Raw genomic sequence first — 27034 nt, 5'->3', positions numbered from 1 at the left:
ACTCAGTGCCAATCTCCTGCCTTTTCCCTATAACCCTGCACATTGTTTCTATCTAAATAATCATCTAATGCCCTCTTGAATGCCTCGATTGAACCTGCCTCCACTTCCAGACAGTGCATTCCAGACCTGAACCACTCACTGTCTGAAAAAGATTTTCTCACATCGCATTTGCTTCTTTTGCAAATCATTTTAAATCTGTGCCCTCTCGTTCTCCACTCTCTCCAATGCGTTCACATCCTTCTGAAAGTGTGGCACCCAGAACTGTACACAATACTCCGGCTGAGATCTAACTAGTGCCCTATACAAGTTCAGCATACCCTCCTTGCTCTTGTACTCTATGCACCTATTAATAAAGCCTAGGATACTGTATGCTTTATTAACTACTCTCTCCACCTATCATGACTTATGCACAGAGTTACAAAAAGAACATAGACAAGTTGGTGGATTAGGCAGATAGGTGGCAGATGAAGTTCAATGCAGAGAAGTGTGTGGTGATTCACTTTGGTAGGAAGGACATAGACAGACAATATAAAGGGTGTGCAGGAGCAGAGGGACATGGGTGTATATGTTTGTAAGTCATTAAAGGTGGCAGGAGAGGTGGAGAGAGCAGTTGATAAAGTACACAGTATCCTAGGCTTTAGTAATAGGGATATAGAGTAGAAGAGCAAGGAGGTTATGCTGAACTTCCATAGGACACCAGTTAGACTTCAGCTGGAATATTGTGTACAGTTCTGGGCGCTACACTATAGGAAGGATGTGAATGCATTGGAGAGAGTGCAGAAGAGGTTTACAAAAAATGGTTCCAGGGATGAGAAACTTCAGTTATGAAGATAGACTCCAAATGTGGGACCAATCTATCATCTAACCTCCGTCAGCTCAACCAACATGAGGAAAAGATCCTCCAAATATTTGGCTGTGGAGTTTGTGAGTGAAGTGAAGAAGAACTTGATGGCTACAAGTTCACTTTTTTTTGTATAGGGGTTTCCCAATATGAAGATGCTGTCATCTGGAAGGACTGGGCAGTAGTCTTATCACAAGAGCAATCATCAGCTTCAAATATTGCAAGCACTGACTCAGAAAGATCCAGTATGGTAGAGTCAGATAGGAGAGGTCAGAGGGAGGATTTGGAGATGAACTGCACAATAAAAAGGGGAAGCAAATACACATGACAGCAATGATTTGGAGGGACAGTTGCTGGATGTTACATTGGTATCTCACCAAGACTACATATGTGTGACATTGGAGAAGCAGGCAGATTTTTGAAAATCCTCCGAGCTTTCAACATGGAATATTTAACAAAAGCTAACAATGGTGTTCGGAGATCTGTATAGGCATCTAAAAAGGTTTTGGGAACCTGTAGAATGTCATGGAGTGATGGGAAATTCCAGAATAGCCTATGGGGGATTCCCCAAAGACTGAGGATGGAAGTGCTGTTTAAGCCAATATTGTTCTATTGGCCTTGGGTTCCAAACTCTCAGATCCTTCCACTTTTGATATCACCTTTTGAGGACCCTGATGATGGAAATCAATATGCAGATTGTGACCAAGCTGTGCCCTTTACAGGGTTGGAATCTGCAGACTGTAAGTAACCCCCTTGTTCATGGTGCCAAAAGTCACCATTGCATTGAACTTTGATGCCCCAGATCCATTTTAATCCACCACTGGAAAGATTTGTCAGATCAATCAGGTATTCAGACTTATTTTCCATGGTCAATACTAATGTGGCTTTCTGTCTGGAAAGGCGGGGTAATAACTAAGATTGTCAACTCTGGTTCAATGCGTTTTAGGGGTTTCATCATGTGACATATGGGCCAGGATTTCCCGGGGGGTCCGCTCGCCGACATGTAAAATGACGCGGGATGACGTGGGGCACAACTCCCGACGTCACCATGCCCCATTTAAATTTTCAGGTAGGCGGGGGCTCAGCAGAATCAGCTGTGAGCCTGTCGACCTGTCAATGGTCAATTGAGGCCATTAACAGTCATTAAAGTAATCACTGGACCTGCCCGTCCAATGTTAAGGAGTGGCCAAGAGCCCTATCGGGCATTAGGAAAAGCATGAAACCTCATCCACAGGCAGGATGAGGTTTCATGTAGGTTTTAAAAAATGTAATAAAAGCATATTTGAAAGTGATGGACATGTCCCAACTTGTGTGACAGTGTCACATGCGGGAACATGTCAGGGAATTTTTTTTTCTATTTTTAAGATTTGTTATTTTGGAGCCGATCTCCCTGAGCAGCACTTAGCCTCGGGGAGATGAGTGCACTCTTTCGTGCGCATGCGCGAAAGAGCGCACTCTCGGCTCAGGAAGTCCCCCCTCGCCCGCACAAGGAGCGCATAGTGCTTCCTGGCGGACGTCACGCTGGGCGGGCCTTAATTGGCCTGCCCACGTAAAATGGTGGTGCGCCCCCAATTGGGGGCACCGATTGGAGGTGCGCCTCCACGGGCCCGCTTCTAAACTTCCCTCCCGACGGGGTGGGGGGGAAAATTCTGCCCATGGTCGCATGGTGTTGAAGATAGGGAATAAGGAGAGGGGGAGTAGGCTTAGGCTTTAGCAGAGGATGATATAAATCACTGTATCTGTAAATCACTGATGCTCCAAAAGGTTCAGGATTAAATATACTATTCTATTCTATTAATAAGTAACAGCAGCTTGCCAAAGCAAATCACCAAACTAGAGTCTGAGCACACAAGGCCAGAATTTCATTGAGAGATGAACATTTTACTCACAATATACGGTTTGTTCCAGCTGAATAGGATAGCATCATGACAATTACAAACACTCCCACTCCCCCCTATATGAGGGGATCATTATTAATAATAATAAAGAACAGACGACCTGTCCAAACTAAAACTACATGACAGTAATTTAATTGGTTATTTGGAAGTTTAGCACAATTAAATAATCAATGTACTTAAATTGTGTTAGGAGCGGTCATCAAACTGGAGTCTTTCTCAATGCCAATCTCCAAGAATCACCTGTGACTGCTGGAGATGTTAAAGCTACAGGCAGTCAATGAGGGAATAGTTAACAGGAAGGACCACAATACAAGTAAACAAGATGATGGGAGGAAAGAACAGCTCTTTATCATTAGAAACAGCCTTATGACTTGTGGGGTGTTTATTGGTCACCCCTATATTGGACAGTACATGCAGCTAGTTCATCCGGAGCCAGAGTAGACTGGTTCATCTGGAGCCGGTCACTGCTATTCTGTTACAGAAGAAAGCAGATATGAAACATGTTGCATAGTAATTGTGTTCTTCAACTGATTTCAGTTTTCCCTAAAACAGCACACAGAGTAGATGATAGGAATTACACAAAATTTCATTTTGGACATTAAAATTTTTAGTCTTCTACACAGAACATACCCTCCTCCTCTCCCTGCTGGGACAATGAGCCTTACTATCCTGAGCACTGAGATCCTCTAATAGAGATAGGGTGCATTGGAGGCTAACCTGGATAGAGAACACTTCCACAGAAAGAAGAAAGCGTAAACTTTTTTGTGATTGGGCTCACACTAGGTAATGGAGAGAAATGCAACTAGAGCAGGAACATGAGCAGAGTGATAATATTTTATATAGAAAGTAAAAGATTATTTAGCGTCTGAGACCTCAGGCATTATTCTAGTAAGTTTAAGAATATTTTTGCTTTTATCATTGAAATATGATTAATTCTGTTTAAAGTGAAGTTATAGTGGAGGTGTTCAGGCTGTGCATTTATAGTGAAGAGGCACTGTTTCCCTTCCTATCTGTGGGAAAGGTAGTTAAAGGGACAATATCTAAAGGTATTTTGTCTGTTGTCCAGTTAAAAAGGAATACTACCATTAGCTTGGCCTGCCTGTAGACTAGCTCAAATTCTGCTATTATCAGTCAACCTCCTTCTGTACCTGTTGAAACCAGCAGCAAACTTATCTCTCTGAGTGGCTTCAGCATTTCTAAAATTTCTTATTGTTTTAAAAAGATCCATTTTCAGAAAATTGAAGGATAAAAGCAGAGGGCAGGGGTAGGTGGCGGAGGGCGATTAAGGCCATACAAAATGACCCTTCTAACACCTTAGTGCACTGGCCGTAACTGTGGTGGGGGTATAGTTCTTCTTCTGAGAACACTACTTCCACAGCCAGGTATACATTACAACAGTGACTTCAAAACTTTTACTTGGTTGTAAATTACCTTGGAACATCCTACGGTTATGAAAGGCATGTTCAGTTATGAAAAAACTTAAACAGACACAAGCCGCAGCAGTGTCCAGGTGATTCATCTTTTACTCTGAGAGACTTTCAGACATTTCAAAACAGTCGGCAGCCCTGGTTACAACTGAAGAGACCACAGTACTTCTCACCAAGTTACCAGGTTCTCAAAAGTTCAGGGTATCATTGATAGCACCCATTTAGCTATCAGACTGCCTAACAATCTGTGGTATAAACCACAAATAATTCCTTAATCAACTTACAGAGATCGGAGACCACCACAATGACATTTGTAGATGATTACAAGATACCCCAAAAGCAGCCCTGATCATTTCATCTTGTAAAGTTTTATGGTGCCAAAACCATTTGAAGGAGCAGACAGACAGAAAGGATGGCACCTGCTGCTCTGGTTATTAACAACATCCAGCAACTGCTATATCAAAGCAGAGTGACAATACAATGAAGTTTGTGCCTCCATCTGATTACTGGTAGAATATGGAAGCAATATTTCCACTGCCTGGACTAATCAGGTCAGATCCTATTCCATAGCACTAAGTAAATTCTCAAGATTACGTATGACTGTTGAATGCTGCATTACTCGCCTGTCGTAAAGGGGAGCCCATGCAGCTGGAAGGCGCAGAGGAGTATGAGGGAAAGGAGCAGTAAGAGAACAATAGGGAGATAACTGAGGTTGATAAACAGTCCATAACAATGTTTCTCACACAATGAGCCTCAATTGTCATTTTGCCATCTGTGCCATTTCTGTGTCTTCATTTTTGTTTATTAACTAGACCTCTTCAGCAAAAATACTGAAAGCAGGACAATGTGGATAATGTCATAGTTATGAAAATATATTGACAACAGGTATTTGGATTAGATTTCTGCAAAATACTATCGAGATTTAATATGGACTCAAATGTATTGAATGATAATCAACAGTAACACACATACCTTCTCATCACATTATTATTAATGATGTGCCTTTTCTACATAAGCAGCTTAATCTGAAGTAACAATATAGTGGGCTAGAACCATCTGTGAATGGCCCCTGAGCTATGTTAATAATGCCTGTTCTTCTTGAATATGCTTGACCATCTTGAATTTACAACTAGATGCCTCAGGCTATGCTAGATTTATACATACTACTCAAAGTTTGTTTTATCTACAAGCTGTACTTGCTTATTGTTGTTGGTACTATAGCATTGAAAAGTCCCAAATCTTTCAGAACAGCTTAATTTTTAAAAATCTTCGACAATGTGTAATTGCACTTTTTGAAATTAGAAATTTGAATGTTCTCCCTAAAATCTCTGTAATCCAATCAGTTCTTGTGCCTAGCAGCTTGTTTTGGAACTTGTATAGTGCCCCAGCTTGTGTCTCCGTATGTTCTTTTTACAAGCAGGTGAGTGCCTCAGGCTCTGATTGTTATTCAAGCTGTGGGTCCCCATAGTCCTGATCAGAATGTAATTTGTAATTAACTGTCATTTACTTCTGTCTGCATAGACTCGCCGTTCAAAAGACAACATTGCTGGGCTGGTCACTAGCTGCTGTTCTTTGTTGTCAGCTGCAAGGTTTTGGCAGACCTCACTGATCTTGCTAGAAGTTTGCGATTGTGGTAAATGGCTGCACTCATATGTTATCACAAAGACAAGAAGCAGGGTTTAACACCTAGTTGTGGTACAGAAATTCTGCATGGTTTCTATAAGTCCACGTAAGCTTCCTCCAGTGCAACAGTGACATCACCAATGGTCCAAAGCCCCTATCACTTGAGAGTATTAGAATGCATTTCACGCTTGACTTACTCAAGACTGCAGAGCTGAAATTTACACCTTATTTGATGTTTTTCTTCCTGCTGTTAATTGGTAAAGGGATCTCTGACCCTTTTGATCTTCACCACAATCCTCTAAATGCCCAAGTCTGCTAAACTTGTTCAGCTAGAGACACTCAGCAGTTGCCCAGTAATGTAAAGTCATTTTTTTCTTGGTTCCCTTACCTTTGCTTTACATCCAAGCTACACAGAAATGAAAGATGACAGTTGTTAAAGATATGTTGGTTTAATTACATGTCAGCTTATAGCTGATATCTCAGCTGGCCAACATGAAGGCTTAGCCTATTCTAGTAGTTTAAAGTATGACCAGCCTCCAGCACTTTAATGTTTAACTGAAACCTCATGGAATCTTAGAAATGGAAAACTAAATAGGTGCCTTGCGATTAAAAAAAAATCTGTTCTTGATTACGATCTGGCAAGCTTGAATTCTTTTATTTTAAATACATAAGAATAGAATACATGAATTTGTTTCTGGATTTCAAGTAGAAATGTGAAAAAAATACTTAAATTAGCTTCTGATTAACAAGACATTTTCTTCCATAATTAACATAGTTGTAAAATATATTGTTAGTCTGACACACTCCAAAATCCCATGTGGAAACACATTAAGCATTAAATTAGTGTGAATTTAGCACTATAATTGTCTCTTTAATTGCCTCCATGAGAAACTGCTTGAGTTTTATGTAAACATAAACTATGTAATGTTACATAGTATTATATATATAATTATATATATAATTTTCAGGAGAAATCATTCAAATTGCACTTAAACAAAAGGTGTGCAAACACATCAAGGCACTAATCTGTAGTATAACTTTGTCCTAAAATGCAAATATGCTGATAAAAATACTTGTATCGATGTGGCACCTTATCAGACCTCAAAACACTTTGCACAAATTGAATTGTAACTTGAGTAACCTTAGTTATGATATAATATTAAACCAGCCTCTTTACAATCTTTGTGTTGTATTTGACTCCGAGTTTCTGGCCATATATCTGAAGCACCACTATGACCACCTATTCTTATATCCATAACATTGCCCGACTCTGTCCCTGTCTCGGCTCATCTCTTGCTGAAGCCCTGTGCATGTCTTTGTTACATCTAGACTTAATTGTTCCAGCACACTTCTGACTGGCCTCCCATTTTCCATTCTTCGTAAACTAGAGGTCACCCAAAACTCTGCTGCCTGTGTCTTAACTCGCACCAAGTCTCGTTCACCTATCGCTCCGTGTTCATTGACCCACAGTGAGAACTGGTTAAGCAACACCTCAATTTTAAAATTTTCATCTTTGTCTTCAAACCCCTCCATGGCCCCAGCCCTCCTTATCTCTGTAATGTCCTCCAGTCCTACAACCCTCTGCATTCCTTAAATTCTGGCCTGTTGTTCATCTCTGTTTTTAATTGCTCCGCCATTGGCGGCTGTGCCATCAGTTACCAAGGCCCAAAGTTGTAGAAATCCCCCTGTATCGTCCCATTTCCCAACCTCTCTTCCCTCCTTTAAAATGCTCCTTAATACTCTTTAACCAAGCTTTTGGTTATCTGCCACAAAACTGCATTTATTTATCTAACTCAATGTCAAATGTAGTTTGATAACGATGCACCGATGTGCCTTGGAACATTTTACTATGTTAAAGGCACTATAGAAATAAAAATTGTTGTTTTTGGTTTTGTATTTAGGAATCTTGAACTCAGATTCAGTAAAGGAATTCGGGTTAAAAATGACCTATTAGGTTAAGAGATAGACATAGATTTGCAATGCAGCCAATATAGTGGTGAGTATTGTCACATTGTAATATTGTACTTAAAAAATTATAATGAAGATTATCTTGAAAGTATGCCTTAATGTTGTTGGTGTACTGAATCAACACTGATACTGATGAGAAGGATTAAAGGCCACCATGTTTGGCTGTGATATTTTCTAAACATTATTCACTTTTTAAATATTTTCACACTAAATCTAAAAGCAATCAAAAGTTTCTGAAGTCTCCTGTCATAGCTTTCCAGAAAAAAGCAAAATATACCATCTCTGACAATTAAACGAGAGTTCAAAATCTTACAAGAATATAGGAGACTAGCTTTTTTTAAAGACTATCTTTGCTTGAGAAACAAAAGGAAACTAGCTGCCTGAATTGGAATTGTCTTTGCTTTTTCTGTCCAGCTATCATAGCAACTTACAGTAGCTAACTGCAAAGTCTTTAAAACTACACTTCACATTGACAACACAGCATAAAGGTGTTTTCAGTAAAAAAGAAATTAAGTGTTAGTAAAGAGAAAAAGACTTATATTCTTTCTTTCAATCCCATTTAAGCTGCCAGTATATCAAAAAAGAGTTCAGCTTTAATAACGCAAGGTGAATTTTGTGCCATGTTCATATACAGGGTGTGGTCATTTTCTTTTACTTTTCAATCATTTAGCTCACTCTGAACTGACAATACAACAATTTAAGGGAGTGTGTGGTCATGAATCTCAGCAGAATAGGCATTCTTTGCGCGTCATTAGGGTGACTTTATTACTGGCTTATATCGTTACAACATCCAAGATTCTTCAGCATAGATTAAGCGGGCAAGGGCTAGCGTAGTCAGGGTACAGTACAACAATGTGTGTGATATGTATGCATGTGTGGGGGTTACCGTTGACCAGAAACTGAACTGGACTAGCCATATAAATACTGTGGCTACAGGAGCAGGTTAGAGGCTAGGAATATTGCAGCAAGTAATTCACCTCCTGACTCGCCAAAGCCTGTCCATCATCTACAAGGCATAAGTCATGAGTGTGATGGAATACTCTCCTCTTGCCTGGATGAGTGCAGCTCCCACAACACTCAAGAAGCTTGACACCATCCAGGACAAAGCAGACTGCTTAACTGGCACCCCATCCACAAACATTCACTCCCTCCACCTCTAGACATAGTGGCAGCAGTGTGTACTATCTACAAGATGCACTGCAGCAACTCACCAAGCCTCCTTAGACAGTTCCTCCCAAATGCATGATCACTAGCATCTAGAAGGACAAGGGCAGCAGACACATGGGAACACCATCACCTGGAAGTTCCCCTCCAAAACACTCGCCATCCTGACTTGGAAATATATCGCCATTCCTTCACTGTCGCTGGGTCAAAATCCTGGAACATCCTCCCTAACAGCACTGTGGGCGTATCTACACCACATGGACTGCAGCGGGTCAAGAAGGCAGCTCAAGGGCAATTAGGAATGGGCAATAAATGCTGGCCTAGCCAGCGAAGCTCACATCCTGTGAACGGATAAAAAATGTGCATGCCTGTTTGTATATAAATAGAAGTAAGGATAAATATTACATAAAACGTCAATAATTTTAAAAAGAGAAGGGGTTTTTCCATCTGTCACTGTCGTTGAGGTCTGCTTAAAGCGAATAACTTCTTAGAAAGAGGAGGTTGTCACTGAATTTTAGAAATAAATTGAGGCATACTTTAATTTTCACCCCATTTAGAAAAATGGTATTGGTTGAAAGGCTGCCCATTAGGTACTCTGCCTAAGTTTCCATTCAACTCAAGGTATGTCAGGTGTGGCAAATCTGTTACTACTGACAGTAAAATGTACCTCACTCTCTGCACTCTCCTGCTACCAAGTGCTTTGCCTTTAGCCTATCATTCACCGTGCCACTCCTGCTCAACCATCACCTCAGTTCCTAATACCCTAGTCCCCCAAAAATGTTTAGTCTCTCCCATCCTGATTGTTTCTCATTGTTATGGCTCCTTAACTTCACTCTTTCATGTTCAAGCGGGCAGATTGAGCATCTCTGGCATTTGCCTACTCTGCCACCTCCACCCACACTTCCAACAACGTGCAAAGAGTCCATGTCATTGTGATGATGATTGAAACTATTCATGCTGTCGTCTCTGCTGCTTCCCTACTTTCTGCTTTCTGACCAAACCAAACATTCCCCATTTCTCTCTCCTACCCTAACCTTGACCCTGCATTTCCCTTAGTTGCTCTCCCATTTTCCCATAAGCTGCCTTAGAGGTTTTCTTGTCCATGATGCACACTTCTTGCTCCCTTGACTCCATTTCCACTAAACTGCTAACCACCCAACTTTCCTTCAGAATGCTACTAACATTGGAAATGGTTCTCTCTTCTTAGACACTGTTCTCCTCACTTTCAAAAATACCATTATAGAATCATAGAATAGTTGCACCACAGATGTAGGCTATTCTGCCCATCGTGCCTTTCCCCGTTCTCTTCAAGGGCAATTTAGCTAATCTCATTAGCCTGTACCTTCCCCATTGCCTTACAATTTTTTTCTCTTTGGGTGTTTATTCAATTAACTTTTGAAAGTCACAATTGAATCTGCCTCCACCATCCTTTTTAGCAGTGCATTCCAGTTTATAACCGCCGTCTGTGTAAAAAGATTTTCCTCATGGCATCTTTGGTTCCTTTGTCAATCATCCTAAATCTGTGCCCTTTGTGGTTCTCAGCCCTTCCGCCAAAGAGAATAATTTCTCTCCATTTAATTGATCTGGAGCCCTCATAAAAACTTCTACCAAATCTGTTCTCAACCTTCTCTTCTTTAATCTTCTTCAGCTTCTCCAATCTACCCACATAACTGAAGTCCCTCATCCCTGGAACCATTCTCATAAATCTTTTCTGAACCCCCAATAAAGCCTTTGCTTCATTCCTAAAATGTGGTGTGCAGAATTAAACACACAGGGCTGGATTTAATGCAGTCTGTCATAGCAGGAAACATGGCAGCCAGGCCCACTTAATCATGGGAGAGGCCCCGCGTTAGTCTCCCAGCAGCGGTGGCAAAACCTGCCCCAATTAGGGCCAAAGGGGCTGATGCGGGATCCCCACCCACCACTGGCAGGATGTCAATTAGGCTTATTAACAAACAATTGACACCCATTATCACTGGGCCCACTGCAATTTAGTGGTGTCTCAAGGATTAAATGGGGGCTCTGTGCCTTTCCCATGCCCTCAGAAGGCCACCCAGCAAACCCTTTCAAGCTTATAAGAACATAAGAATATAAGAAATAGCCCCTCGAGCCTGCTCTGCCATTTAATAAGACCATGGTTCATCTTCTTGTGTTTCGATTTCCACATTCCCATCTAACCCCGATAACCTTTGATTCCCTTGCCTAACAAGAATCGATCTACCTCCACCTTTAAAATATTCAATGACCCCGCCTCCACCACCTTCTGAGGCAGAGAATTCCAAAGTTGCACAACCTTCAACAGCTTCCCAGGAGGGTGGGGGGTGGTGGGGTTGGTTCCACATAGTCAGGCACTCTGTGCACGACTGAATGATCTGCCATCCGGCATCAGGAATTGCTTGGAAAACCTGTCTTTGCCTCTGACCACCCCCCCTGCCCACCCTGCGACCCCCACACCTGTGGCCTGGGGTCTCACGATAATCCTGAACCTCTAATGGGTGCATTGCTGCCAGCTAGCACTGCTCCTGTCGCTGCTGGCATCATGAGGAGCCATCGGTTTCTGATTGGCCAGCAGCTCTCGGCAGGTGGGACCTCTGCTGCCAGGAACCCCAATTTCGGGAAAGGCCTGATGGTGGCCACTTATGTGCCTGAATGGCACATGATTCCATTGGAAGTTCTGCACGGAACTATGAGGTTTCCCTGCTGGTTCTCCGACTGGTCAACAAGACTCTCATTGGCTCAACAGAATCCTGGTCAATATCCCATTTGAGGCAGAAGCAGTGTTTTATAAAGGTTCATCATAACTTCCTTGTTTTTGTACTATATGTCTCTGTTCATAAAGCCCAAGATCCCATATGCCTTTTTAAGCACTTTGTCATCCTGCCCTGCCACCCTCAACGATTTATGCACATATACCCATGGATTTCTCTGTTCCTGTCCATGTTGTCCAACTCAGTGGCAATACCTTTGCTTATTTTCCGCTCCTACCTATCTAATCATAGCCAGAGTATCTCCAGCAGTGGCTTCCATTTGTGCAATGGCACGGTAATCTCAGGTGTCTCTCAAAGACCTATGCTTGATCTAACCTGTTCTTCTCCTACCTACATCCCTTGGTTATATCATCCACAAGTATTATTACTCAGCTCTACCTGTCTATCATGTTCCTTGATCACTCCACTGCATCTAAACTCTCAGATTATCAGGTTGCTTGTTCAACATCCAGTCTTGGGTAAGTCACAATTCCTTTCAGCTAAGTAAATTGGAAGATTGAAACATTTGTCCATAGCCTCTGCGACAAGGTCCATACCCTTTCCCATTGATTCCATGCCCTTGTCTCAGTCTTGTCAGACTGTTTGAAAATTCAGTTTTCTATTTGACCCCAACGACCTTTGCCTTGTCGACGACACAGGAACTGCTGCTCCTGTGCTGCTACACTATCTCCTGTCCCACCAACATTGTAGGATATTTGGTCCATTACAATGTAAGACCTCCTACCCCAATCATAGGATTTGAGTCCTATAGGGTTGATTATTTTATCTCTCTTAAAAAGACAAGTAATCATTAAGGCAGAATAGTATTAACACTCAGTAGAAACAAATAGCGGTTCCTACAAAACAGTCAACATGTACACAAAATAACTTGCACTCCATTTATGTTTCTAACTTACTGTTTTTGTTTTGTTTATTCTCATTTGAATAACTTTTCTGCAACCTGTTTTCAGACAGAATTGTATGTCATACTATTCCTTAACCAAGAGGTTGGATGGCTGCTCTGTCTACAAAGTTCTGCACATGTGATCCAATCACCCTTTGCTCTCCAGAACACTGAGTACATCAGGTAAAATACACTTGTTATGTGCTACAGCTATTGAATACAATCATATTGATGGCTTTCATGAGCTGTATTCCTTCAGCATCATATAAAGTAAATGCCAGTTGTTACAGGGAGAAACATATTGGCTGCATGCCTTCAGACCCTCTTGTCCAGTCCACTTGGTGCTCATCCAATGTTTTGTCCACCAACATACAGTTTCCATTGAATTGTAAAAGATTATTGATTACTATAGTTTCTCTACTGCTCAATTCAGTTGTGAATGAACTGAACACAATAGACTCAAAAGGTCCGTTATGACAAGTGAAGCTATGCTGTGAGGAATTAAGTCTTTCTCTGTCTTTGATGTATTCTTTACAGCCCATGAGAAAGGCATGAATTAGTTCTGATATTAATTGTTCGGTACTCTTTGCAGTTTTTTTTGCAGATTAATGCATTTCTTGGGAAGACTGGCTATACAATACAATTGTCTAACTTATTTTAATTATGTTTAATAATTTGGTTGTTCTTCAAGTTGCCAATTAACTGCTTTATCCATCATGATCTATTTTAACTTGGGTGGAAAATTGGATGTTCTTACTTCAGTTAATGTATTCTTTATCAGCAATTTTTGAGAAGTATTCTGTCCTAGTTACTACTAGTACAAATGCTACATAGGGTACATGCTTGCTACTTGACAGATGATCTTCTGAATCCTGAGATATTTATGGCATACATAGTTATTTAACACTATTTTAATGAACTGCTCAAGATCCCTCAAATGATTAGCACTTTTTTTTCTTTTACATATGTCTTTGGTGATGTCCTCCAACTGAGACAGTAAAATAAAAGAGAATGTTTTACATTTATATAGCACCTTTCATAACCTGAGAACATCCAAAAGTGTTTTATAGCCTATAAAGTACCTTTGAAAAGTAGCCACAGCTGTTAGGTAGGAAACATGGCAACTGATTTTTAAACAGTCCCACTACCGTAAATGGTAATGTGATGATATCCAGATAGTCTGTTTTAGTGATGTTGATTGAGGGATAAATTGTTTTGTAAGCTGGTTACATGGCCTATCCTATCTTGAGTAGCTGTGGTCTGACTCAGGAGGGTTACTTCAAACTGCTTTATTTACACTATATACAAGATAGGGTACAGAGTAGGTATGTCTCTCATGAATACAGATTGTTCCATCTTCTATACAGAGTCTCTAGCACATGACTGCTGATGTCACTGTTACATCATGATATGCTTCATCAATGCATTAACATAACTATTCTATTAACCCATTATACTACATAAATATTGGCCAAGGCACCGGAGATAAATTCCCATGCCCTTCTTTGAAGTACTGCTATGAGGTCTTTTATGTCCACTTCCTTGGTTTAATGCCTTGTCTGAAAGATGGCACCTCTGACAGTGCGACACTCCCTTAGTACTGCAATGCAGTGTCAGTCTAGATTTTTGTGCTCCAGGCCTGGGCCGGCATTTTCTGTGTCCACTTGCATCGGATGTGAGTGGATAATATGGCGATGAAACCAGTTTGCAATCGTCCGCTCAGCCCGTCGCTGGTGGGCCACGATCCCCGCCATCAGACATCAGGAACCTCATTGTAGTACATCAGCATATCATTATTAGACCAGCCCACCAGAGTCGAGCCCACCGGAGTCATTCCCTCCCCACTGGATCGTCCACCCACGTCAGCAGGAAAACACACTGACGTGTTTCACAACAGCACATATAAGGCATGCACCTGGCGGGCTGCACTTCGCTTGGGACTTCAAGGTTTGTTTGCCTACCTTGCTTTGGTCAGCACTCACAGTTATCAGCGCCAGGCACCAGCTCACAGATAGCACCACATCACTTTTAGGGGGGCTCACGTCAGGTCTCTGCCTACCAGATCAACCATATGTGGGTGGCTTTTCAATGGCTGCAGAGCTAGGGCTTACCTGGGGAAGGGGGAGAAGTGGCCTCAGGCAAGGAAAGAGGCTGCAATATGAGAGCAGTACTGGAGAAGGAGGGTATCCCAGGGTATGTGTGGGAGCACATGTTGGTCTGTGCAAGTGACCTCAAGATGGTGAGGGCTGAAGAGGCAGTCTCCAGAGGAGATGAGGCCAGACGGACATGTGAGGATATGTGTGTGAGAATGGGTGGTGATGTGCCTTGAGCTGGCAGTGAGTCAGATGCCAGTGAATATGTGATGGGCTTGAGTGAGTGAGTTTAGGGTGATGAGATGGTTGCCATATCCTGGCTGCATGGATGAGATCATTCATCCTCTTTCTGCATTGGGTGGCCAACCTCTTCTCTGCAGCATTGGCACTGATCACCACTGCCTTCGCCTACCAAGCCGGAGTGGTAATGTTGCTGCCCCTCCTGCACCCAGAGCGGGGGTAGTGGACATCACAACAGGCCTCCAAGGCATCCAAAAGGCACTCGAGGGCTGCAGTCTTCTTGCCTTTCAGGGCCATGTCTTCTTTGCTGCAGTCCTGTCCAGAAGCACTGAGCACAGCTGTACTTTAGATGTGGTGCCTGGTGTGATGAAGCAGGAGGTGACGGCGTGGCAGACATGTCAGAGTCCGCCCGCCATCGAAATGGCGTGTATCCCAGGAATGCACAATTAATGTGGCGGGTTTGGGATGATACAGCATGAAACGCCACCTGCTAGTACAATTAGTGCAAATCTGGAGCGATTCCGCCCCTAGAGTGGGACTCCAGCCACAATCGAGCCCAGTAGGTGAGCAGTTGCTTTCAGTTTTTAAGATCAATGAGACTGTGAGGAAACATCAAATGAATTGCTGAAAAGACTACATTCATGAAGAGGTGTTTAGCAAGCTTCATTTTTCAGAGTGTGAATTTCATCAAAACAGATCATTGTACCACTCTAAATATGGCATCACAATCATCTCCCAATCCAAATTTTAAAAAAAAGAAAACAAATGATCTCATGAGGATAGCATCTTTTTAATATAAATCATCATTGCTAGACACCTTTAAATGAATTGAGACATGACTATGTATTTAAATGTTTCTTGGACTGGATTCAACCTGGTGCCCGTAGAACTGTGAGACAGCAAGCTATTACTTTAAGGAATATATTACATAACTGTTGACTTATGCATCAAGCAGAGAGGTTATAGACTAATACAACTGATTCCTGTATCACATTTATTAATATTTACTGTTGCAGAATTGAAACAAAACAAAATAAATTGATTTGCAATATGGAGCAAGACAAATCAGGATATCATCATATTGGAATGAAGTCTTTACACAATAATGCATTCCTCTTAATTAGGTACTTGTCCAATATTGATGTTGTGAAATGAGTTATTAAACAAATACAACTATTATCTTCTCAACATAATAGTCAGTTAGTCTGGTTACATTGGACAGAGGAGAACTAATTCTTTAATGACATGTAATGGCAGAAGTTGCAAAACAGAGCAGGAAGTTGAGTTAAATATGTTTGTGCTGGCAGAAACGCAAGTATGTGGAAACAACAAAAGTTTCAAATGTGATGGTAAGGAGCATCAAGATGGGCAGCACCTGGTGACAGTCCTTGATAAAGCTTGCTTTCAGTATTAAACACACTAACATCCAGCCCTATGTGGTTTAACACTAAAGTGAGAGAAGGAAATACCAATTCTTCACTCATCTTAAAAAAAAATCAAATTGGGGTAATTGGGTGAGTTTTGTTGACCCTCACTGAGCACTGACACTTTTAAAGCTAATTTATTACAAGATTTTATTACCGGTAGTTAAGTGATTTTATTACAACCCATAAAAGAGTACAATGTGTAGCTACATTAAAAAGATAAATAGTTCGCAGAGTATGAACGTCATTTGTTGAGGCACAGAGTATCTTTTCTCCGGAAATTTTCCCACTTTTGTTTTACTACATTTTGCAAACATATACACTGCAATGATTTTCTATAGAGATGGGTTGGCAAGTCTACGCAACATGATTGAAGACATGTTGGGTTTCTTAATAGCATAATTATCTTTTTGTAAAAGAAAACCTTGAATAAGAATCATGTAGTCTTACTATCAAACACATGCAAAACATGATTGCAGGTTATTAAAATGGGATTATAAATTCGCTAATCGTTTCATCCTTGCAGGCACACCCAGGGATCAGCAGTTTATTAAATATATTTTGTAAATGTTATCAAGGTTTTTTTCTACTCTGTGTTCTGCTGATATCAGGAAAAATATTTGTACACACAGATTGTTTACATTTATGTTTTACGTCAAATTTTATTCATGTTCTATGCAATGATACTGTGGACAGCTGAAGTCCTCCCTTCATTCAGTAGAATGTCTGTTGATAATTATTGTATTATGAGTAATACTATTCATTCACCTTTTGCTCATTATAACAGAGGGTCTAAAACAATTACGGCGGCATTAAGTGGTAACAGAGTTGCGCAATACATGACCAGTTGGAAGTCCATTGAAGTAGACAGGGTAAATTGATTCAAGAGATATTTCTAGGTGGAGAAGGACTGGAAGGATTTGGTAAGAAGGGAAGCAGATGGAGTTGATTAGTGAAAAGTGACAGAGTTGTTGGATCTAATGGACCTTTTCTCAAATATTACCATGTTCTGTATAATGTAATAAAGTGTAGCACTATAAAATCTGGTGAACATCACACTTTTATGTATGTTTCTGATACTCCTTAAACGTATAAAACTGAAGTTTTTCCTGTGATAATGATGGATAAAGTAACTAAGAATGTTAACTAACCTTGGAAAGGCAGCCAATTCAATGGAGCAAGTCAATGGAGTGTACACTCAGGTGGAGTGTAAAACAAATGTCCGACTCAAATCAACCCCACCAAGCAGATTGTGCAAAAATTACCCCCTACAATCTACATAGGTCCTACTTATGCCCAAAATTTTATATTCCATAGCTGTCTTGACTGACTGGTCCCATGTGGATACAGTAAAAATACCAAGTGAAATAGTCAGGGTTGGGCTGTGTCCTGAATCCACAAAGAAGCACAACTGCTCTTTCACAGAATAACGTTAAGGGCCATAAATTGAAAGGTGCCATTTGGTTTCAGTGGAGTTTTCAGTAAGTCTGAGCTCTGTCACATGTTTCCGTGTTTTCTTTGGAGACCAAGGATAATAACTGGACGAGTGTTATATTAATGTTAATACAGCATAGGTACTCCTCATTGGTTGAAATGTAAGTATTCTTACAAGGTAAAGGGAGCCGAGTTAAATATTTTCTGCCATCCCACAGACTATCAAAGGACATGCTGTTATATTGCTGAATGTGAAACATTTCGCCTGCAAAGTTGCACTCTTGTAGTACCACTGGTGTCAGAAGTATAGGAATCCAGAGTCCTGGAAATGATGACTGATACTCTTCCTCCACTTTCAGTGCGAACTGTATGGCACGGCAGTGCAATGCTTAGAAAGGCGGTCCATGTGTCTCCCAGGAGCCTAGATTGTGACTTTACTGTGTCTAACACTGGTCTGATACCAACCTACCATTTTGGACCTTGAAGGTCCTGTTAATTCACTCTTTTAAACAGTTGCAGCCTAACATGCTTTTAATTGCTTGTAGGACACCCCACCCCTACTAGTGCCATTCAAGTAGATCAGCATGGGACTTGCAGGTGATGTGTTTTTGATTTGCTTTTGCTGCTGTGGTGTTAGTGCAAGTACTGTGTTGTTGGAGGAGTTTTGAAAAGTTGTTGAAGTGTGCAGCGCTGGACTTTTCTGAGGCATTCATTGATGGCTTGACGTTTGAAGGCTTGTCAGCAGAAAGCCCATTATCATTCACAGGGGCTGTAGTTACAGTCCAACTTAGGTTGCAGCATGAGAGGCAGAAAATAAAGGTTGCTGTGTGGAGAGTGAGGAGCAGGAGGGTTCTCACCAAAACTCCGTATCCATCCTGCATATTCAGGAAGCACTTCTACCTCAAGCAGGAGCAGTGGCTGAAGCAGCTACACTTCATGAAGAGGCGATCACCGAATTTAGCCACCTCCTCCAAACAGAGCTGCAGCTACAAAGTAGCTCAGTCAGTGGTCATGCATTGCCATGACCCTCAGCTCCTCGTCTTCACTTGGCAATGTCGCCAACGTCTCACAGTTCATCATGCATCACTGCATCAGTGAGACGACAGAGACCCTGAATGCCAGGAGAGGGAACTTCATAGACTTCTCTCCAGCTAAAGAGAAGTAAGTGAAGCGAGCAGATGATTTTGCCGGGGTAGAGGGATTCCAAATGGTGCAGAGTCTTGGGCTGCACAGATGTAGCTCTCAGGGTGCTGTTCCTCAACAGGAAGGTATACCCAAACCACAGGGAGTACCACTCCCTTAACATTTTTGGAGTGCAAATAGACAGAGAATCATATCAATGAATGCCCACTATTCTGGCAGCAGCTATCATGCTTTTACCTTGTGTCAGTCAACTGTCTCTGACTCCATTAGTAGTCTTACTCCTTCTCTGAAACACTTTTTGATACAGTTCCACCTGCTGCTGCAGCTAGGATGCACATCTCCTCGAAGAGGTGCAGGTCTACTTTTTAGAAGTGCAGTCTAACTGTAACTTGTGCTAGTCACACATGGATTCAAGCCCCTACTAAGGGTAATGATTGTGTGTGTGTGTGTGTGTATGCGTTAGGGGTGAATCCTAAGTGTCAGAGTGTGATGCTGGGTGAGTGCTGGTGGTGTGCTACATTGAGCAGTGTGAGAGGTGGATGGTGTGGTGGGCGTGAGAAGTGGTGTGCAGATACATTCATTTACTTTGACCACCTGATTGAAGTCATTAAATTTCTATTGGCACTTGAGCCCCCCCTCCCCCCCACCTCCTCCTCACCCCCCCCCTCCCCCACCCTTTCCTCCTCACCCCTCCCCCATCCCCTCCCCCCACTCCCCCACCCCACTAGGCCCCAATGAAATAATAGCCTCCTTCCTGGCTTCAATGTCTCAGCAGAATGAGTGCAGGGCGGTTTTGCCTACTCTGGGAGCCCTCTCCTTTCCTTGGTGTGACATGGCTTCTCTTTCAGTGTCCAAAATGAATTATCCAGCAGCCTGCAGTGATTTGTTACAACTCCCCTGTTATAGGTACCATGCCTTTAATAAGAGAAGGTTGTTTTCTAAAGAATGCTATTTGCCCCAATGACACTGAAACGAAGACTGGGGTTGCAGAAAGGCTGCATCTTGCCATGCCACAATCATGGAAATGGGGTTGTCAATGAATTTTATGTCTTGCCCGTCCTGTTTCCAATGGGCATGGGCACCCTATGAATCACAGCGCTCAAACGAAAAATTTGAGTGAATGAATTTCACACCCACAAATTCCACAGTTGTGCAATCCAGTTTTCAGATTAAACGTTCTCAAATTATTCAGTATCCAAATTTGTATGATAAAAAACAGAAAACAAACATTTGTCACAGTCTTGAACTATTACATTTCAGACAGTTCTTGGATATTGGTTGTGTGCTTTTTAACTATTCAAGAACATATTTCTTCCCGTTGCAGTTCAAATGAATATTTTGTGCCAACAGGTCATTAAGTATTACAGAACAACTTGGGAGTTGTTTTTGTATGGTTGGATGTGTAAGTAAACATTGATCATTGCTATGATAGTGTTCAAATTGGCTGTGTCCTGTAATGTGCAACGCTAATAATATTTCCACTGCTGCTCATTATCAAATTAGAAATCCTTAAATCTTCACTAACTTATCATTACTGTCACTATTACATTCCTTATTACCACCCACACTTCTTAAACCTGCTCTCTGTCTCCTTATCTCATTATTAACCTCCCCCATAATTGACTCTGCTTATTTTGTCATTCTTGTTTTAATTGTTCTTACCTTGTTCATAACACACTTGACTTCAAGACTCAATTTTCCTATGGGTGAGGATTAATTGATCATATTTCCATTGTAAACAAGAGTTTAATTGCATACATATTTTGTTTTTTTGTTGACACTGCCCATTTAAATTGGAGGATAAGCTGTCTGACAATTAATCATGTGCAAATTTTCCTGTTGTAGACTTTCATTCCAATGGCCCCATGACACAATGCACTGCAAAACCAATGCATGTGCCACAGAACAGTGGAATGTGGGTTCAATCCTCAAGTCATCCACAATAGAGAGACACAAAGCATAGAATGAACATACTTCATGACAGAAAGTGGAGAAAGATAGAATTAGGACAAAAACAGAACATTTGTCCCAACAGATCCATGCCATTGTCGGGGTGACCCAACTCTCACGGAAGAAATTAAGGGACACTTTGGCGTTGGGGAATGTATGAGTGGGCAGGGGTTGCTGCTGAACCTCTGAGAGTGGGGGTGAGGGGAGAAGTTGGGGGTTTGCTGGCGGACATGTAAGCATGTGGCAGGGTGCTGACGAACCTCTGAGCATGGGCGGATGGGTTCTAACGAACCTGTGAGCACTGGGCTGGGAGGGGGATTGCTGGTGAACCTGTGAGCATGGCAGGGGGTGGGTGGAGGGAGAATGAAGATCAGGCAGCCGGGAGCAGTACAGATGCATAGATGCATACTATGCATGCACAAAATTTAAAGGTTTGAAATACTAGAAAAGCAGCGTCCCAGCAACTTACAACCCAGGGTATGGGACAATTGCTTTAATTATGGGATGATCCCATAAAGTTGGTCACCCTGGCCATTGTTTTTGTTCCACATGAGCCTCCTCGCACTGTGTTGTGTGTTGTGCTGAGTAAGACTAACATGCTCAACCAGTAGCATCTATTATTGAACTAACTTCATTTACGCCTCCCCAAAAGAGAGGGCAGCAGAGAAAACACTATAACAAAATGCTCAGACCCTGCAATTTACTACGTTCCTTCCCCATTTAAAAAAAAACAACTTATCCATTAAAATGTAAGCTAGTACACATGCATAAATTCCCAGAATATAATACGAACATATGAATTAGGAGCAGGACTAGGCCATTCGGCTCCTTGAGCCTACTCTGCCATTCGAAAAGATCATGGCTGACCTGATTGTAACGTCAACTGTGCATTCTCACCTACCCCAATAACCTTTCAGCCCCTTGTTAACAAGAATCTATCTACCTCTACTTAAAAATATTCAAAGACTCTGCTTCCACCGCCTTTTCAGGAAGAGAGTTCCAAAGGCTCTCAGCCCTCTGAGAGAAAACATTTCTCCTCATCTCTATCTTACATGGTCAACCCCTTAATTTTAAACAGTGACCCTTAGTTATACATTCTCCCACAAGAAATATCTTTTCCACATCCACCTTGTCAAGACCCCTTAGGATCTTATATGCTTCAATCAAGTTGCCTTTACTCTTCAAAATTCCAGTGGACACAAGCCTAGCCTGTCCAACCTTTCCTCATAAGACAACCCAACCATTCCAGGTATAAGTCTAGTAAACCTTCTCCAAACTGCTTCCAATGCATTGACATCTTTCCTTAAATATGGAAACTAATACTGTTCACAGTACTCCAGATGTGGTCTCACCAATGCCCTGTATGATTGAAGCATAACCTCCCTACTTTTGTAATCAACTCCCTTCACAATAAATGATAACATGCTATTAGCTTTCCTAATTACCTGCTGTGCCTGTATACTAACCTTTTGTGATTCATGTAGTAGGACACCCAGATCTGAATCTCAGAGCTCTGCAATCTCTCAATATTTAGATAATATGCTTCTCTTTTATTCTTCCTGCCAAATGGACAATTTCACATTTTCCCACATTATACTCCATTTGCCAGTATGACTAAACAATAATCAACAATGCCTGACAATTTAACAAGTTGGGTTGCACACTTGTTTTTATTGTAATCACAACCAAAACATATGGCCAATGCTTCCAGAGTGACTTACAAGTAAAAAAAGGTTTTCCTGAACACCAGTATGTCTTTAACAAAAAACATCATTTCCAGAATTCTTTGTGTTTGTTTCGGGCAAGGGGCTGACCCAGAAGAGCATTAAATCGCACGTGATATTATGATCAGCGGGCATGAGCGGAAGTCAGTAGCTCGTCTGCCAGCAACTAACCAGCTACTTAAGGCAATTAAAAGGGCTGGAATTTTACATCGCCCATGCAATTTTTCGATTGGCGCATGGGCAACATGGGCAGGCGGCCGTCCCGTTTTTTTCACATTTCCCATCCAAGGCCAGGACAAAAGGGGCAGGAGCATTGGCTGTGTGAGTTGTTAGGAGCTCAGGTGAGTGTTTGCTGTTGCTTTATTGTTGAGATTTCATACCTTTTCCTCTGCTTTCTCCTGAAGTATTTGCTTTGTTAGTTTTGTTCTGAGGACTCTTTTGCATTTGTCAACCCTGTTGGAACATTTCTGCAGAGCGCGGCCTTCAATGCACAAGCAGTGCCAGCTGCATCTCAGCAGATGGGGATTGTGTACTCCACTAGGGCGATCCTTCTCTGAGGAGGAAGAGAGGGGCAGAAGGGAGAGGAGGACAGGTGTCCGCAGGGCATGAAAGATACAGGCACAGGGGGTCAGCAGGGACAGCAAGGCAGATGGGACCACAGAAGATGCCACTATCCTACTGTCAGAGTGGTCCAGCTATCTCAACATGTCCGAGGTCCAGTGCTGCTGGAGGCTCCGCCTCGCGAGGGACACCATGACATCATTATGCCAGATGATTGGGCTGGAGATCATTTTCAACTGTGTGGGCGGGCAGCCAATGCCAGTGGCTCTGAAGGTCACAGTAGCCATCAATTTTTATGCATCCGGCTCTTTCCAGAAGTCAGTGGGTGATGTATGTGGAGTGTCCCAATCAGCAATCATGGGCTGCGTCAAGCTTGTAATTGATGCTCTGTTCAGATGGGTCCTCACATTCATTCATTACCAGACGAACCAAGCCAGTGAGGCTGAGTGAGCCAGAGGCTTCACAGCTATTGCTGGCTTTCCCCGCATCCAGGGTGACATAGTCTGCACTCATGTGGCCATCAGGGCACCAGCGGGTCAGCCAGGTGCCTTCGTGAATAGAAAGGGTAACCACTCCATGAATGTGCAGATAGTTTGTGACCACAAGACCCAGATCCTGCAAGTTTGTGCAAGGTACCCTGGCAGCTCCCATGATGCATACATCCTATGACACTCCCAGGTGCCAAGACTGTTGTGGCTCCAGCTCGGCTGGATAGTTGGCTGCTGAGTGACAAAGGGTATCCCTTGAAAAGCTGGCTCATGACGCCACTCCGGCACCCTAGGACAGAGGCGGAAGTGAAGTACAATCAAGGTCATGCTTCCACAAGGGTTGTGGTTGAGAGGACCATTGAGCTATGAAAGATGAGGCTCTGTTACTTGGACCATTCGGGGGGCTCCCTAGAATATCCTCTAGACCACGTATCACTTATCGTCATGGTTTGTTGCACTCTGAACAATCTGGCACTGGCAAGGGGGGACCCACTTGAGGATGAGGATACCAACGCAGCACCACAGGCCTCAGTGGATGACTCTACTGATGGATCTGATGAGGGGCCTGGGCAGGAACAGGTTGAAGGTGAGGAAGTAGACTTAAGGAACCTTCAGGGAGGCAGGGACACCAGGGAGTCCTTGATCCAGCGCTCCTTCAACTAGGCTGCAAGACTTGGCTTCCATCTTAGTGCAAGGGCACCACCTCCATCACATACATTTCTGAGAAGGCAATACCATGATCACAATGTCACCTCACAACCTCTGTAATAAAGTTTGCTGCCCCTGCCGTCTATCATAAAGCATTGCTGAGGTCTGCACCTATGTAAAACATGAAGGACATTCAGGTCTTTGAAACAAAATCTAGATTTATTTGTTTACCAGACTTGCAAACAAGGAACTTAACATAATATGGTTGCCAAAGTCACATAAAACAATACATAGCACTGATGAAATGAACGCATGTCACCCGTGACATCCCTATCCTGTGCTCACGGTGCTTTAAGTTTGCGGGTGCTACATCTTGGTGTCCCCCATTGCTGGCAGCAGCATTGGAGGTAGATTGCTGACTCTACTGTCGTGTCAGCCCTGATGACCTTGGTGGTTACCCTCTGGCCGGCAAGGCCTGAGCAAGCTCAGCCTGGGAGAGTGCAACCAGCAACATGGCTGGGCACACATCTGTCTTCGCAGCCTTAAAAGGTGTCATTGGCAGAGGGGCAGAAGAGCTACCGCCCACGTCCAGAGCGCCGTGAGAGGAACCCACAGAGAAAACAGGCAGATCATCTGCCAGCATGAGGAATGTCCAGACCTCCCTGCTCACCATTGATGGATGGGCACCTAGCCGAGAGCCTAGGTGCCTCGTCTATCTCTCACACTGGCAGTGACCTCCTGAAGGTCACAGCTGGTGTGTGGGCTTGCATGTCTGAATGTGACCCCAGGAACCGCTGATTCTGCCCCTGGAGCTGCCTCTCCATGAGAGTTGCCACTCTTTCAATAGAGGAGGCTGGGTGCTTGGAGCTCTGAGCCAACACAGTGCTCACCGCTACACATGGACTCCGGCGTGACAGAGACCATGATATGCAAACCCTCATGGATTTCTGCCTGATCTCCCCACAAATCCCACTGGACATATAGCATCTGCTGCCTGTTGGATGCCTCCCGAGGCTCGTCATCTGCCTCAGACTCAGTATGGTCCTGGTCTCCAGCAGTCCTCCGAATGCCAGTGCCCTGGACACTCGCTGCTTCCACCAGCTCCTCATGCAACTGTGATGTGCCCTCACCGCAGTGCACTCCAAACGGAGTTGACACGCTATAGCCCACCGTTGTGCCTATATCTGCATTGGTACTTGGTGCAGAGAGCAGATGTGATACACATACATCTCTTGGCAGCTCCTCCTCTGGTGTGAAGGGAAGGGCTCCTCGGGGTCAGCCAGGCATCATGAGGATGGCACTTCTGAGGGAGAAACAGAATATGTCAGTTAAGAACATCATTACTAAGTGTCTGTGCAAGCATGACAGTTGCTTGCTAAAATGGACATGTGCCTCACTGCGGCACTGTGAGTGACCATGTGAGGGTTCTCTGGATTTGAACTTCTCATTGGAGGTGCCGCAACCCTGCCCTCCTTGTACACTCCCCCAGTCTCTCATCTGCCCACTGCACTCTTACCGTCCACTGACCCATTTCTGACATTGGATTCATGTGTGGTGCACCACATCATACCCACTCACCTGTGCAGCCACCTCCGTCCAGGCCTTCTTCGTCTGGTGGGGTGGCCTCCGCTTGGCATACCGTGGCATGAGTATGTCACGCTGAGCACTCACTGCTGATTAGAATGTCATTGTGGAAGCAGAACATTCCTTTCATCCCACTTTGAACCTGATTCATGACTGTGTGGGGCACTACGGATACTGGTACAAACTGTGGGCAGGATTTTTACCTTGTCGGGCCCCGGCCGTGATTTCACACTGGCTGGTCAATTAACGGCCAGCTAGCGTGAATCGCACGCTGGGAGCCTCAGTATTGCCTAGGTGGGGGGGCAGGAGGAGGGTGAGCTTGGAAGTTTGCGCATGCGCGTGGGTGCGCATACTGAAAGACCCCTGAAAGCACAGAGTTGCTTCAGGAACTGAAGATTTTTAAAAACATAAATGAAAACTTTAAAAATGTTAAAAACATGTCCCCTCATGTGGCTCTGTCACATGACCAGGGACATGTTATAAATGAGATTTCAACAGTTTTATTTTACTTTTAATTCCTGTTGGAAACCTCATCCCGCCCGTGGATGAGGTTCTATAAAAAGTCCAAAGGCCGCTTTGGCCTTTCCGCCTGCCCAGCAACCAAATGGTTCGATGGGCAGCAAAAATCAGTTTGAATTAATTGATTAAGGGCGTTAATAGACGTCTTAATTGTCGGCGGGCACGCTGCCGCCTCTTGCACTCGTCCAACATCATTGAGCACTATTTTTTTCTCGTTCGGTTCACGCGTGTACTCGTCCGACAAGTGAAAAATTCTGCCCTTTGTGTGTATGAAACATAAGCTGTTCCTTGCTCTTGTCAGTTAATCCTGATTGCAATTATGTAATTGATAAATCTATCTTACTGAACACCTTTTCATTGGCTAAATTAGAAAACAAATCTTTACTGGTAGGCAATGGGTATGTATCATTCTCGATCACCTGATTTAACATTTGCTTATAATCTCCACAAATCAGAATGGGCCCATCTACTTTTTGAATTACCACAATGGGCGTGGCCCATTCACTGCTCTTCACCGTCTTAATTGCCCCTGTTCTTTCTAATATATTCAACTCCTCACTTACTGCTTCTAACTGTACATAAGGCACTGGCCTAGCCTTGCAAAATGTCTGCTATCCATTGTCCTTTATCTTAACTTTGGCCTTGTAATGACTA

This window comes from Cetorhinus maximus, chromosome 3 (assembly GCF_964194155.1).
Source record: "Cetorhinus maximus chromosome 3, sCetMax3.hap1.1, whole genome shotgun sequence".
NCBI classification, from domain to species: domain Eukaryota; kingdom Metazoa; phylum Chordata; class Chondrichthyes; order Lamniformes; family Cetorhinidae; genus Cetorhinus; species Cetorhinus maximus.
This window is presented reverse-complemented; position numbering follows the sequence as displayed.